This window comes from Pseudonaja textilis, chromosome 12 (genome assembly GCF_049901715.1).
Source record: "Pseudonaja textilis isolate UNSWEBS1 chromosome 12, rPseTex1.2, whole genome shotgun sequence".
Lineage (NCBI taxonomy): Eukaryota > Metazoa > Chordata > Lepidosauria > Squamata > Elapidae > Pseudonaja > Pseudonaja textilis.
The window spans coordinates 442,152-457,335 of record NC_142001.1 but is presented as its reverse complement, the minus strand read 5'-3'; the positions used below and the strand labels follow the sequence as shown (position 1 = coordinate 457,335).

The following is a 15,184-nucleotide window of genomic DNA, read 5'->3' as shown; positions in this document are numbered from 1 at the left end:
TTTTCTAGAGTCCAACTAGAAAAATATTCTATTCCTTTGTATAACTAACTCTTAGAGCAGTGTTTCTCAACCTTCCTAATGCTGTGACCCTTTCATACAGTTCCTTATGTTGTGGTGATCCCCAACCATAAAATTATGGCTCGGTTCCTAAGACCATCGAAAATATGTGTTTTCTGATTGTCTTAGGCGACCCCTGTGAAAGGGCTGTTTGACCCCCCCAAGGGGTTGCGACCCACAAGTTGAGAACCACTGTCTTAGAGAGAAAGGAAGTGCATTTCATCATAGCTGGAGTCATAATTGCTTCTTCCACAAAAGTCAAAGTAGATTTTCCATCAATTCAAAATTGGTTCTATCAGCCTAAAACACAACATTATCTTCCCTCACCGCATTCATAAATCATATTTCTCTGCAGATGGAGAGGTTATTACCCCTTTCAAAATATAATCATGGCTACAATTTCCCTCCAAAAGGAGAAAAACTAAATGTGGAATTATTTTTCCATGTTTAGCCATGTTGGAGATGCGCCAGTGAAACAGAAGTGGAAAAGATTAAACCCTGCCCCTACTATTACCAGAAATTGGTTGCCTGTTATTTCATTAAAAAATAAAAATAAAGTAATAGATCCAATGCTAGTTCCCCTTTTAAGAAGTTCTTTGATCTCAAGAAGCGGTCCAAAATAGAGACTGGTTGGAAAACAAAACAAAATCGATGCTCTTTTATAGCTAAGGTCTCCTTGCTGAACAAACATATGTTTGCAGATACCTGAAAAATTCTGGTTAAATGAGGCAAACAAGAAGGCCCAAATATTTGCAGAACAGTCAAGAGAAGAGTCTGCAGCCTGAGTCTCTTGTGGCAGGAAAAGACACAAGTAAATCTAAAATATATACATATAATTGCACCCCAAAGAGAAACAGAACAAGCCTTCTTAAAATAACAGCCTATTTCAGTTAGTTCAATTCTCCATTGCTACATATTTATGCAGGGAACTGACATTCTTTTCAGTTATACCTGCCTAAGGAAAACACAATCTGCTTGCAATGGATTCTGCCTTCTTCATTTGGTGTTTTTATTGTTTAATGATCAAAATAAAATTGCTGTTGATGTTGCTTCTACTCTTTTTCTTCTCTTTTCTTCATCTTCCTCCCCTTCCTTCCTTCTTTCCTTCTTCTCTCCCTTCCTCTTTCTTCCTTTTTTGGTGTTTATTTATACTTACTACAAATTCAATCAGCCAGACTGAAAAACTCATCAAAGAACTGAAATTTTAGTTTGAGTTGAAATGCAGTTGCACTTGGAATACTGCATCCAGTTTTGGACACCACAATACAAAAAAAGATCTTGAGACTCTAGAAAAAATGCTGAAAAGAGCAACAAAGAAGATTAGGGGACTGGAATCTAACATAGGATGAATAGTTGAGAGAACTAGATATCTCCAATCTAAAAGAGAAGGACCAGGGCTGACATAAAAGCAGTCTTCCACTATTTGAAGGGCTATCACAGAGAAAAGAGAGTTGATCTATTCTCCCAAGCATCTAAGAGATAGTTAAGAAGATGGAAGCTTATCAAAGAGATCCAAACTAGAATTAACGAGAAATTTCCTGTCAGTGAGAACAATTAATCAGTGGAAGGCCTTACCTCCAGAAGTTGTGGGTGATCTATCACTTGAGGTTTTCATGAAGAGATTGGACCACCATTTGTCCAGTATGGTAAAGGGTCTCCTGCTTAAGCAGGGGATTGGATTAGAAGACCTCCAAGGTCCCTTCCAACTTTATTATTCTGTAATCTTGTAAAGGTGTATTTTTCAAATTCAGGGATCAAGTTCTTATCAGTTCCACATCAGACTTGGATGGCTGAGTTTGGAGGCAACAGCATCTGCCAGAGGCATGATAACATCCATAATGTCCTTCACCAACTTTATTATTCTATAAGCAATCTTTGTCCTTAAATTATAGGAATGATCAGATATTTGAACATTGCCTGATACTTTATTTGATAAGTCTCTAAAACTTTATTAATGCTTCCAGACATGCCTGATAAATCTTGTTTACTTAAAGCAAAGGACTTAACCCAATCCATTCCATCATCAGATCTTGTCCTAAACTGGATAGTTTGAATCCTCTTTGGGAGGATTTCTCCAACCATCTTCCTTTTCTCCATTTATGGTTGTTTTCAGCTCTTTCATGTACATTTGATCCCTTTGTTTTGTTATAAATCATCTCCTCTAAATATTTTATCCTTTACAATGGAATTTAGTGAAGATAAATTGTTGATAATAACTTAAAATGGCAGATTGAAAGATATTTCACACCATCTTCTATTAAGACTACACTACATGTATTGTCCTCGTCTATTTTGTTTGTGTATAAATGTGTGCAGTAATTCAAAAGAAAAGATGAGGACTTGACTGAGATTTGTCATTTGGAACTCTGTCAATTGTCAGTTGAGGAGTGGCAGTTGGAATGTCCAGTGACAGTTGAAAATGGATGTTCTGGGGGAGAAAGGAAGAGATGCTGGTCATCTGGCATTGGTGAAGGTGAGAGACATCTGTCTGTGGTCACCAATTGCTGCTTTTTGGGGTGGGGAGGAGTTATGTCACACAAAATTGACTGCTAATGTGATACACCTCACTGAGACTGGTATACATATGAATAGTGTGCTCAATTCTTTCTTTAAAATACAGTAAGAATTTGTGACTTGTTGATACTTGGAGCCAGGTAGGTATCCAGTTTATTTTTCCTGCAAGCCCTTCTGTTTGGTTTATTAATTTATAATCTGATTTTTAACAATATATCATTTTTAAAGGCCACCATCTTTTTCCAGCATTTTGGGTGGTATTTCAAATCCAGAATGGAAGATACTGAGCAAAGGTTTCAAAGAAAGTAGAGCTGTCCAGGAAAGACAAAGCCGTTTGCATAAGAGGGGAAGACTGCATAGGTTAATCCAAGACTCTTCTGTGGTCACTAACGCAGCTTTAGATTGGGAGGGAAGAACAAGGACCATCCCACTTGCAGTGTCCCAGGCCATGTAATTCCATTTTGAGACCTTCTGACAAGCAAAGTCACTAGGGAAGCCAGATTAACTTAACTGGACAGTGTTACTAACTTAACAACTGCAGTGATTCACTTAACAACTGTTGAAGTCACAAAATGGGGCAAACTCACTTAACAAATGTTTCACTTAGCAACATAAATTTTGGGCTCAAGGACTACTTGTGCTTTCAAAGAAGGGCCAAACACAGATACATTATAAGTCCCCTTTTTCAGTGCTGTTGTAACTTTGAACAGTCACTAAACAAGTGGGTTGTAAGTTGAGTATTAGCCATAACTGCACTTAATTCCATCACATGTAGTTTCTTCTCTTGGTCACTCAAAGAAGTCACTTCAAGGCCAGATGTGGCATTTAGCCTAAAATTCATCAGACCAGCTGCTGTCATTGCCAGGTGTCTTAAAATAGGTTGTCTGTTCCTCTAGATGTACTATTCCTAAGGTAAAGGTAAATGTTCCCCTCGCACATGTGTGCTAGTCATTTCTGGCTCTAGGGGGCGGTGCTCATCTCCATTACAAAGCCGAAGAGCCAGCGCTGTCCGAAGACGTCTCTGTGGTCATGTGGCCGGCATGACTAAATGCCGAAGGTGCACTGAACACTGTTTCCTTCCCATCACAGTGGTCCCTATTTTTCTACTTCCATTTTTTACATGCTTTCAAACTGCTAGGCTGGCAGAAGCTGGGACAAATAATGGGAGTTCACTCTGTTACGTGGTGCTAGGGATTCGAACCGCCAAACTGCCTACCTTTCTGATCGACAAGCTCAGTGCCTTAGCCACTGAGCCACCATGTCCCACTATTCCTAAGAAGGAAGCAATTAATGGATCAATGAAACAGATGCTTCTACCCATCATTTTAGAACTAAGTAGGAAGATAAATTCTACCCTGTAAGTTTCTAGTCAATCATGACAGTCTCTAGAAAAGAGAGGTTGTCTTTTGTAACAGAAACCTCAAAGATTCTTATAGTATGGAAAGAGCAGTTTATGACATGTTTTTAAAAATGTAAAAACAACCTGGAAAGGCCCTACACCGCTGATCACCTGGGGTCATGGTTACGCCTCCATGGAAGATCCTTCTACTCGACAAGCAGTGTGGGTTCCAGCGCGCTGTGTTCGTCTGTATCATGGCATGGCATCACGGCCTTCACAACCCAATTCCAGATTTCAATCTTCACCTGAACACGGAAGTCCGTCTTCCAAGGTCGACAAGCCCGCAACCCATCACTTGGGGCCAGGTTAAATCTACTACATATCAAGCTCAACAACAACTGCAACAGGCCTCATTACCTCAGACTCCTGAAAATCTTGTTGCTGCTGTTTTTGCTATTATTACTGCTAACTCTGTTACCATTTTACTTTGTATTTTCTTGTTTATGGTTAATAGTGTTTCTGCTCAAAATGACACTTCTGTGGTTCGTCTTAACCCTAATCTGTGGGTTCGTCATGTCCAATACATGTTTATGACCCATGGCACAAATATTACTTTATACTATGAGCCCCCAGTGGCATTTGGTCAAATTTCTTTTACCCCTAACTTGATCATGTCTTCTACATTTATTGTCTCACAACTACAATCTATTTCACACTCCTGGCTATTTTCTATACCCCCTATGCAATTGAATTCTATCCGTTGGCGTTACTTGAAAGTCAGTCAATTTACAAGGGGTCTGTGTTTCTGTTGTCACACTAAACACACTTGGCTTCATAATTGGTCTGATTATGATGCTCCTCAGCACATATTAAAAATGCTAGGGAATTATAGTTATTGTTCTGACTACTATTGGTTGTCAGGTACCTTTAATTCTTCTTTGCATGGAATTAATATAGCTCCTGATATGTATCCTGACAATTTTCCTATTTTTAATGCCTCTGATCAATCTAATACAGGATCGATATGCGCTGGTTGGCAGCTTAAGGATCCTAATATGTGGTTCTTTTTTGATAAATATGCCACTAATGTTCATCCTCAGAATTATCAATGTGCAACTATAGGTTATTTTACTCTACCTGTTCAAATAGGTACGCTCCCATCAACTCGACAGCGGCGTTCCTCTCTGGGGCCTACATATAATGATGACACACAATTGTCTTCTGGTTCTACATTTGGCCGTGCATTGGCAGGGGCCATTAAGGAGTCCTTACTCTAGGCTCTTATCCTGGCATAATTGCTCAAGAAAACAGACGATCTATTCTTAGTCTCACCTGCAGACTTGAAAAATCCATCAATGCTACCGCTGCTATTATTCGTGATTTGCAGCATGAAATAGAAGACTTAAATCAAGATGTCTTACAGCAGCATTTTGCCATAGACTATCTTTTAGCCCATCGGGGAGGGTTCTGTACGTTAGTTGGACGCCATGGATGTGCTGTGCATTTTCATTCTTTGAATAAAACTATTGAGGATGAGCTTGCCAATTTACAATCATACATTCAAAATAATATCCATGCTCATTACTCACCTTTTGAGTGGCTAACCAATTGGCTCCCTGATTGGTCTTGGCTCAGGCAGTTTTTCTTTTATGCTATAATTACTATTATTGTATTAATTGCAACCTGTTGCTTTATTCAATGTATTCCAAATTTATTTGCATTGTTTCATCCCGCTTCCCCCTCTCTTAACCCTCTACAATTGTGATACATTTATAAATCTTTGAATCCTCCATTTAAAATAAAAAAACAAGGATATGTACAGTTGTAATTGCAGGAATGTTCCAATCTCAGATGGCAAACCTCAGATAAAGAAGATACGAAGTTCAGGACAAACCACTTAAAACTTAGTTGGGTTCAGGCCAATTCACCCAATGCTGCTTGTAAAGCTGCTCTAAATAATGTACAGATAGTTCTCAATTTACAACCACAATTGAAATGAGAAATTCTGTTGTTAACTGTGTCACATCCAAGTTTACAACTTTTTTGTCATGGTTGTTTAAGGGTATCAACTACAATTGTCCTCAAGTGTTTGTCAAAAGGCAACTGGACTTTCTTTTTCCTTGAACATTTCCTTGAAGCCTCTTCAAGGAAAAACAGAGCTCAGTTGCCTTTTGAAAAGAGTTCAGTTGCCTTTTGGGAATAGCCATGACTTGGATGACTAAGAATCCCCATAGATACCACTACAGTTGTTAAAGTGAATCAGTTATTTAAAGATGCATGTTGGGTCCAGAATTTCCACTGCTAAGCAGGTAGTTGTTAAGTGAGTTGTGGCTGATTTGAGGATCATTTTGCCATGATTGTTCAGTAAATCACTGTAGTTGTTCAGTGAATCACACAGTCATTAAGCGAATCCTGCTTCCCCCATTGACTTTGCTTGTCAGAAGCCAGCTGGGAAGGTTGCAAATGAGAGTCATGTGACCCCAGGATGCTGCAACTGTCATAAATATATGCTGATTGCCAAGTGCCCAAATTTTGATCACATGACTCTGAGGATGATGGTTCCATATTTGAGAACCAGCTGTAAATCATTTTTTCCATTGTAACTTCAAATGCTTGCTATATTGTAGAGTTGTAATTGCAGGAATGTTCCAATCTCGGATGGCAAACCTCAGATAAAGAATGTTTCCAAGCAAATACAACTCAGGCAAACAAAGTCACTAATCTATGGATAAAGGAGGATTAGAGAGGGGAAGTAAACATATGTTAGACTTTAACTAGAGATAATTAATTGTATGGATTACTGTACTAAACAGTAACGAAAGTTAAGCAGTAACCAAAGTTAACCAATGATGGAGGATAACTAAAAATGTATATAAATGCAAGACTATACTCCAATAAAGATCATCATCATAATTCAGTTGTTCATGATCAAACAACTTGACTGCCTCATCATTACAACACTATATAAATGGTTGTAAGTCAAGGAATACCAGTTTAGGGGTAATACCTTATATCTTACAATTTGTATTGTTTTATTTGGTATCCTCAAATGATTTATGTTGATTGCTTATTTAATATTCTAAAACTATCACTGTGTTGTATCTTATGATTTCTGATGAATGTATCTTATGATGATTATGATCATGATTTATCACTTGTTGCTTATATGTATGCTGAGAGCTTCTGCACCAGAGACAAATGTGTGTCAAATCACACTTGGCCAATAAAGAATTCTAGTCTAGTCTAAGATACGTTCTTATGATATGCTAATTTGAAGGCACTGTTAACCAATCATGTGGCTGTATTCACACAATTGCTTTGACCAAAGCGAACCACTCACAGTAGACAAACTGCAGAAATTAAATGCTGAAAGAACCACCAACGAAAGTCAAAAAAAAGTTCCTGCTAAAAACCCAAACATGGGATTGACTTCACAGAAACCTTCATTTACATGGGATTCAATTCAGGTTTAGTCTGAATCAATCAGCAACCCCCATCTCTTTATCTAAGCAGGTTAATAGCTTGTATTTCAGGAGTATCATTTTATTACGATATTGATTCCAAGCAGATTTATAGGGGTGAGCAGGGTATATTGTGCTTGGCATCCTGACTCACTCAGGAAACTAACTCAATCTTTCCTCAGCCTAGAAAATGCAGGAAGTGACCCCATTTTATCAGGATATTGGCTTCTTTCCCAGTGAGTGGTAATTAATGTCCTGCCTAGATCTGCTTTAAAATTTCTTGAGTGTTTTATTCCCTGCAAAAAGAGACCTTTGTTTTACACAGAATGCTTGAAAATTTCCTTTGGATTTCTCTTAGCTTCTTCATTTTATTTGCTAATTACACATCCCTCTCTTTCTTTCTACACACATAAACAGAAACACACAAACACAAGCAGGCAAGCCATGAGTGTCTTTCTTCCTTTGAGCCTTTCAATTCCCTTCTATAAAGGAAAGAGTGGAATGGAATGGAGGAGGTCTTCTAGTCCAGTCCCCTACTCAAAGAGGAGACCTATCCCATTTCAGACAAGTGGCTATCCAGTCTTTTCTTAAAAGCTTCCAGTGATGGGGCACCCACAACCTCTGAAGACAAGCCATTCCACTGGTTAACTGTTCTAGCTGTCAGGAAATGTCTCCTTGGTTCTAGGTTAGTTCTCTCTGATTAGTTTCCATCCACTGTTTCTTGTTCTGCCTTCAGGTGCTTTGGAGAATAGATGGACCCCCTCTTCTTTGTGGCAACCCCTCAAATATTGGAACACTGCTATTGTCACACCTAGTCCTTCTTTTCCCTAGACTAGCTAAACCCAAATCTTGCATAAATAAATAATAATAAATAAAATCAGGCTTCTGACAGCAATCTCTCCATTTGTGCCAATTTAGCAATGAGGCAGCAGCAGACAGCATAATCTCCTGTGCACCTCCAAGGGAGATCTCTTCATTAAGACCTGGGCATATGGTTTCCCTTAATCAAACTTCAGCACACTGGACAGAAAATCTTTCCTAGCTCCTCATTAGAAAAATGACAATTGCAAAGGAGAAATTTCTGCAATAGGCAAATAATATACTGTAATATACTGTATGGTAGGGAAAATGATCCCCTGGCAAATTTCATTTTATTTTTAGTTATTTTATTTATTAGATTGTGCGCTGCCAACTCTGCTAATACAATCCTAGGCTGCATTAACAGAGGGATAGAATCAAGATCACATGAAGTGATACCACTTTATAATGCCTTGACCATACTTAGAATACTGCATCCAGTTTTGGTCACCACAATAGAAAAAAGATATTGAGATCTGAAAAGAGTGCAGAGAAGAATGAAAAAGATGATTAGGGAGCTGGAGGCTAAAGCATAAGAAGAATGTTTGCAGGAATTGGCTTTGTCTAGTCTAGTGAAAAGGAAAACTAGGAGCGAAATGATAGCAGTGTTCCAATATTTGAAGGGCTTACCACAAAGAAGAGGAGAGTCAACCTATTTTTCAAAGCACTAGAAGGCAAGACAAGAAGTAATGGATGGAAACAGAACAAAGACAGAAATTTCTTGACATAACAACAATCAACCAGTGGAACAGCTTTCCTTTAGAAGTTGTGGTGTTTCATCTGGAGATTTTAAAGAAGAGACTTGTCCATAGGGTCTATATAGTCTCCTATTTGAGCAGGGGGTTGGAATAGAAGCCGTCGCGTCACGGTCATTGTCTTACCTGAACGCCTCTTCTCCTTGTAGATTAGATAGGTCAGGAATGGGTTCCTCAGTGTCATAGCTGATTGAACTGAGTCTGTCAAATCTGATTAGCTTAGCTCCACCCCCTGTGGTTGGCCACTCCCAGCTTTCGGCAAAGACTTCATGACAGACAGGACTGCCTCAGAAACACAAAATCAAGATTAGGTTATCAGCCCCCCCCCCCTTGACCCACACCCCGGACCAGACCACTCAGGGTGGGGCTGGCTTAACTAGCCTACAAGGAGAAGAGGTGTTCAGCTAAGACAACACCCATTCTCCCTTGTAAGGCTGCAATAGGCTGGAGTGTCCACAGGACGGTTCATGTTTGGTCCTGGTCCCCATGCTCCATGATGACTCTTTGCAGAACCCATCTGCCAAATGCAGCATCCACAAAACCAAAAGCATCCAGACGGTAGTTCCAGATGAAAGGAGATGGGGATCCAAGTGGCTGCCTTGCAGATTTCTTCAATTGAAGCCTGTGTTGCCCAGGCCACTGTCATAGCAGCACTATGGTAGAATGAGCCATAATACCCCTAGGCACCAGGAGAGAACAACTCATGTAAGCCCTGGAGATACAGGACTTGATCCATCTTCTAACTGTAGAGGGAGTTACCTTGCCCCCCAACGTGGCAGGTTGGAAAGAAACAAACAGGGATTCCATTCTGTGGAATTCCAAAGTCCTCTTGATATAAATCTTCAAGGCACATCTAGTGTGCCAAGATTTTTCCAAGTCGTGGGCCAGGTTGGGGCAGAAATCTGGAAAAACCAACTCTTGTGCTCTGTAAAAGGGGCGTTGATGCTTACCTGATACGCCCGTTCTCCTTGAGCTGTGAAGAGCATCCCGTAGTGGGAGGTGCTTCAGTCTCTGCATTTGTAGGCTGAGCTTGAAATGAGGAATGCTCCTCCTCCTCCACGTGACTCCTCCACAGAGTTCCCCAGTTTTGCGAAGACGAGAGGAAAAAAAGGTGCTCTCATCCCTACTGCCTAAAGAGAGGTCCCTTGGCCGAAAAAGAAGTGAGGTCCCACCAGATGGAAAGAGAGAAATGGGTGGGGCTGGATGCTCTTCGCAGCTCAAAGAGAAAGGGTGTATCAGGTAAGCACCAACGCCCCTTCTCCTATGAGCTGCTCCGAGCATCCAGTAGTGGGACATACCAAAGCTTGGCCTGTCCTATGGGTGGGACTCCGTCTGGCTTGGAATCTCCTCAGGGTCCCTAAGAACCCGTTGCAGAACCCATCTGCCAAACGAAGCCTCTGCCGAAGCAAACACATCAATTTTGTAGTGCCTGATGAAAGGAGATGAGGAAGCCCAAGTCGCCGCCCGGCAGATTTCGATTATTGGTGCCTGGGTAGCCCAAGCTGCCGAAGTTGCCGCACTCCTAGTGGAATGCGCAGTTATGCCTCTAGGCACCTGCAGGGCCTGGGACTGATAAGACTTAGCTATGGCCACCCTGATCCAGCGACCTATAGTGGACAGTGACACCTGTGACCTTGTGTTTTGGTCTGAAATGAAATAAATAAGGCTTCCGATTTTCTGAAGGACTCAGTGCGCTTGATATAGATTCTCAAGGCGTGCCTTACATCCAGTTTGTGCCATTGCCGTTCTCTTTCCTGCGATGGTCTGGGACAAAAGTTCGGAAGGATGAGCTCTTGGGCTCTATGGAAGGCTGAATTGACCTTGGGCAAGAAGGTGGGATCGGGACGGAGAATCACCCGATCAGCATGGAAAACACAGAGGTCTTGTCTAACAGACAAGGCTGCTATTTCCGATATGCGCCGAGCGGATGTAATGGCTACGAGGAAAACCACCTTATATGTTAAAAATTGGAGGCTTGCCTCCCTCAAGGGTTCAAAAGGTTCCTTGGTGAGAGAGAGAAAGACCTTGTTAAGGTCCCAGGTGGGGTAACGGTGCACTGCTGGGGGTCGCAAGTTGGTGGCCCCTCTAAGAAAAGCCCTTATACGTGTGTGATGGGAGAGGGAAGTAAGGCCCTCACAAGAGAGAACTGATGTCAATGCGGCCACCTGTCATTTTAGTGTATTAGGAGACAGCCCCTTGTCAGGTCCCTCCTGAAGGAATTCTAAAATCTGAGCTATAGAAGGGGAGATGGGGTTAATTTGAAACTTGCTACACCATCTACAGAAAATGGCCCATGTGGCATTGTAAATTCGAGTGGTTGAGGGCCTTCTGGCGGCTAGAATGGTGTCAATGACCTTGTTGGAGAGCATTTCGCTCCTCAACTTGCTCCACTCAACCTCCAGACGGTTAGTTGGAACCATTGAGGGTCCGGGTGTAGGAGTGGCCCCTGAGATAGGGAGATCCTGTCTGGTGGAATCCTCCGGGGGGGGGCATCGAGAGAGTACGGAGGTCTGCAAACCACAGCCGTCTGGGCCAGTGGGTTGCCACTAGGAGCAGTTCCGCTTTCTCGTGGAGCAATTTCTGAATAACCCTGGGCACCAGTGCTAGAGGGGGAAATGCGTACAGGAGCCCAGTTGGTCATGGGCAGCGGAGCGCATTGTAATCCTCCGCCCCTTGAGATGGGTACCTTGAAAAGAATCTCGGGAGCTGGATATTGAGGGGGGAAGCAAATAGGTCTACCACCGGTTGACCGAATATCCGTGCTGCTTCTTTGAACAGGGATGGGTGGAGATGCCACTCTGACTGGTCTATGGTGGCCCTGCTTAACCAGTCTGCTTGAGTGTTTGATAGGCCCGAGATGTGCTCTGCCTTGATGGACAGAAGATTGTTCTCCGCCCAGCGACACAGGCGCTTGGCTTCCCTCTTAATTGTATAGAATGTGTGCCCCCCTGTTTGTTGATGTGTGCTTTGGCTGACATGTTGTCTGTTAAAATGAGAATGTGCTGCCGTGTACCTGGGGGAGAAAGCTGCGCAGGGCCAGGTGCACGGCGCGAAGCTCCAGCCAGTTGATGCTGCATGCCTGTTCTACTGCAGACCATCTGCCCTGCGATGTGAGTGACTGGATGTGAGCGCCCCATCCGTATAGGTTGGCATCTGTTGTGCTAGCCAGCCTTTGAGGCTCCTTGAAGAAGCTGCCTTTGTTGATGACTGGTTTGGCCCACCAGAGGAGGGACGTGAGGACCTTGAGAGGTACCCTGACTGTGAGTTTGGAATTGCTTCTGCTGGATCTCTGGTATGGGAGCAGGAACCACTGGAGGGATGTGGTGTGAAGATGGGCCCAGGGAACAATAGAAATGCATGATATAATTTTTCCTAGTAATTTTGACAAATCCAGTAAGGGTACCCTCCTACGGTGCCTGATTTCCCTGGCCAATTTTTGAATACTAAGGAGTCTATCTAGAGACAGGTAGACCTTGCCTTCCACTGTGTCAATGACTGCCCCAAATGAGTTATTTGGGTAGAAGGGGATAGCTGGCTCTTTTTCCAATTGATGAGAAAACCATGTTCTTGGAGAGATGTTAACATGGTCTGTGTGTCCCTCGCTGCTTGATGGGCAGAGGGGGACAGGATTAAAATGTCATCCAGGTAACATTGGAGATGAATGGGAATGTTCCTAAGGTGGGCAGCTAATGCTGCGAGGACCTTGGGGAAGGTTCTGGGGGCGGAGGCCAGTCCAAAGGGAAGGGCCACGTATTCAAAGTGCTGATTATTGTAGCAGAACCTTAAGAATTTGTAATGGGACGGCTGAATGGCAATGTGTAAATATGTTTCCATCAAGCCAATGGATGTGAGCACGTCCCCTTGTCTGATGCCCAGCAGTATCGACTGCAGGGTATGCATTTTGAATTTGCAGTATGTCAGGAAGCGGTTGAGTCGTTTTAAATCTAAAATTGCTCTCCACCCTGAGTGTTTTGGTATAACAAAGAGGTGAGAATAGAAACCCCACCCTCGGTGCTCGGGCTGAACAGGTTGGATGGCTTTTATGCTTAGGAGATGCTGGATAGCGGAATCCGTTAGATTTCGCTTGACTGGGTCTCTGGAAAGGGGGGATGACATAAAGAAATTTGGGGGAGTGGATTGAAACTAAAGGGCAAGCCCAAATCTAATGGTGTCCCTAACCCAAGAATCGGAGGTAGAGGAGTCCCATTGACTAGCGAAGGACTTAAGACGTCCGCCAATGGGGAGAGTGTCCCTTAACCTATCTCAGACGTCGGAAGGGCCTACTTCCAGCTCCCCGAAAGGGCCTTTTATATTGACTACCCCTCCGGCTCCTGTCTCTGGAATTGGGTCTATCCTGGGCTTGTCCTGACCTGAACGATGGAGGCCTCTGATACCTGGGAGAGAAGGGGGTCTGATAGGAGGGCCAGAAGGAGGGCCGAAAGGAACCCCTCCGAAAGGGCTGGGCAGATCTGGAGTCTGACCTTCGAGTAAGGAAAGGAAGGAATTTTTTCTTACTGCGGGTCTCCATCAGTAGGGGGTCCAGGGAAGGGCCAAACAACTTGACTCCTACTATGGGGGAAGAAGCCAGTTTGGCTTTATTCTTAAAGTCAGCTTGCCAGTGTCTGAGCCAGAGCAGACGGCGGGCTGCAACGTGGGATGTAATTGCCCTTGCAGAGAATTTAGCTGCATGATAAGTGGCATCAGCAGAGAACTCGGCTGCAGCGGTGAGCTTGGCAATGTCCTGGTGTGCCCTGGTGTTGGATGGAGGGACATGTTGCTTGAGCTGACGAAGCTATCGAATGGATAACCTTGTGAAGAAGGATGCAGCCATAGCCGATCTGATGGCCCATGCGTCTGACTGATGGGCCCTGCGCAGGGCCAGCTCAGCCCGCTTTTCCTCTGGCTTAAGGGCTTCCAGAGCATCAGTTAGAGTAGAGGAGGATGCCAGGCCCACTATGGGCTCATCTACCTCAGGTGTGTTTAATAAATTTGAGAATTCTGGATCCAAATTAAAGTATTTTTTTGTCATGGCTGGAGGGGGCTGGGGGCACTACTGTAGACGCCAGTTGCTTTTGCACTAGGTCTGCAAAGATAGGTGGGGCTGGGATAACCTCAGCCTCTACCACAGGCTGGTTAAAAATGAGATCCATGGGCCCCTCCGTTGAAGGAGCGGGGAGATCTGTTGGAGCTTGCCTACTTAGGCCTGAAATGTTCTTGGCCTTGAATAATAAGGATTTAAATAGGTGTGGTTTAAATAGGCCCACAAAGGCGGGCTGGTCAGGGATGAGCCCCTCGTCCTCGGACATCTCGCCTTCTAGGGGGTCAGCCTCTGATAGGGGTTCGCTGTAGTGCATAGACCCTAAATCAAGCTCGTCTGGTTCCATGAACTGGTCAAATTCTTCCTTCCCCCTCTTCCTCCTCCACCTCCCGCCTTTGAAGGGGGGATTCCCTTGGCAAGGGAATGAACCTGATGATGTTCCGACCTGGGCAGGGATCTTACTGAGTGAGATTCTTGGTCAGAGACCGCCGGATACTGAGTAGGCTTGGTAGCTTGTTGAATGCCAGCTGCGATCCCTTGGTGAATAGCCAGCTCCATCCAGGATCTTATTCTTTCTGGCACCTCCTCAATGAGAGACTCCTCTTGATGGAGGCCAGCTGCTGATGGGGTGAAGGTAGCTTCTGGAGCCCTTCTAGCTGATGTTCCAGGAACCAGATCCTGTTGTTCCTGTGAGGGCAAGCTGCGCCTGGATGAGAGGGAAATATCTAGGGGGGGTGGTGGTTGAGCAGAGGTAGAGGGACTGGAGGATGGAAGAACCTGAGACACCTTGAGTGCTTCCTTAGCTCGTTTGTCAATTTCTTTCTGCAGGGCCTTGTGGCACCTTAAGGCATCCCTCTGGGCTGCTTTGGAAGTCTCCTTAGCCTGCTTGCGCAAGTGATGGGTTTTGGCTTTTGCCTTCAAGGAAGGTCCTCTAGAGGAATTACCGTCTGCCATTTCAATGATGGGTATAAATGGCAAAAAAATAGCAATAATAGACTAGAAATTAACAAGAGGCGGTTGGCACGCCCAGGGTCCGATCTAAGGCAAGAACAGTAGCCCTGATCAATATTTAATGTCCCCCTTTTGCAATAAATTTTTTTCTTTAAATTTTTTTTAATATATATATATGTATAAATATATATATCCTCAATTATATAGAGCA

General features: G+C 43.4%; 1 protein-coding gene and 1 pseudogene across 1 annotated transcript in view; both read right to left on the bottom strand.

Annotated features, from left to right (window-relative positions):
- The window catches only part of PAK3 (p21 (RAC1) activated kinase 3), a 210,534-nt gene that overhangs the window by 156,631 nt on the left and 38,719 nt on the right, over positions 1 to 15,184 (bottom strand). The window lies entirely within an intron of this gene.
- LOC148124750 (uncharacterized) lies at positions 9,929 to 14,387 on the bottom strand (annotated as a pseudogene).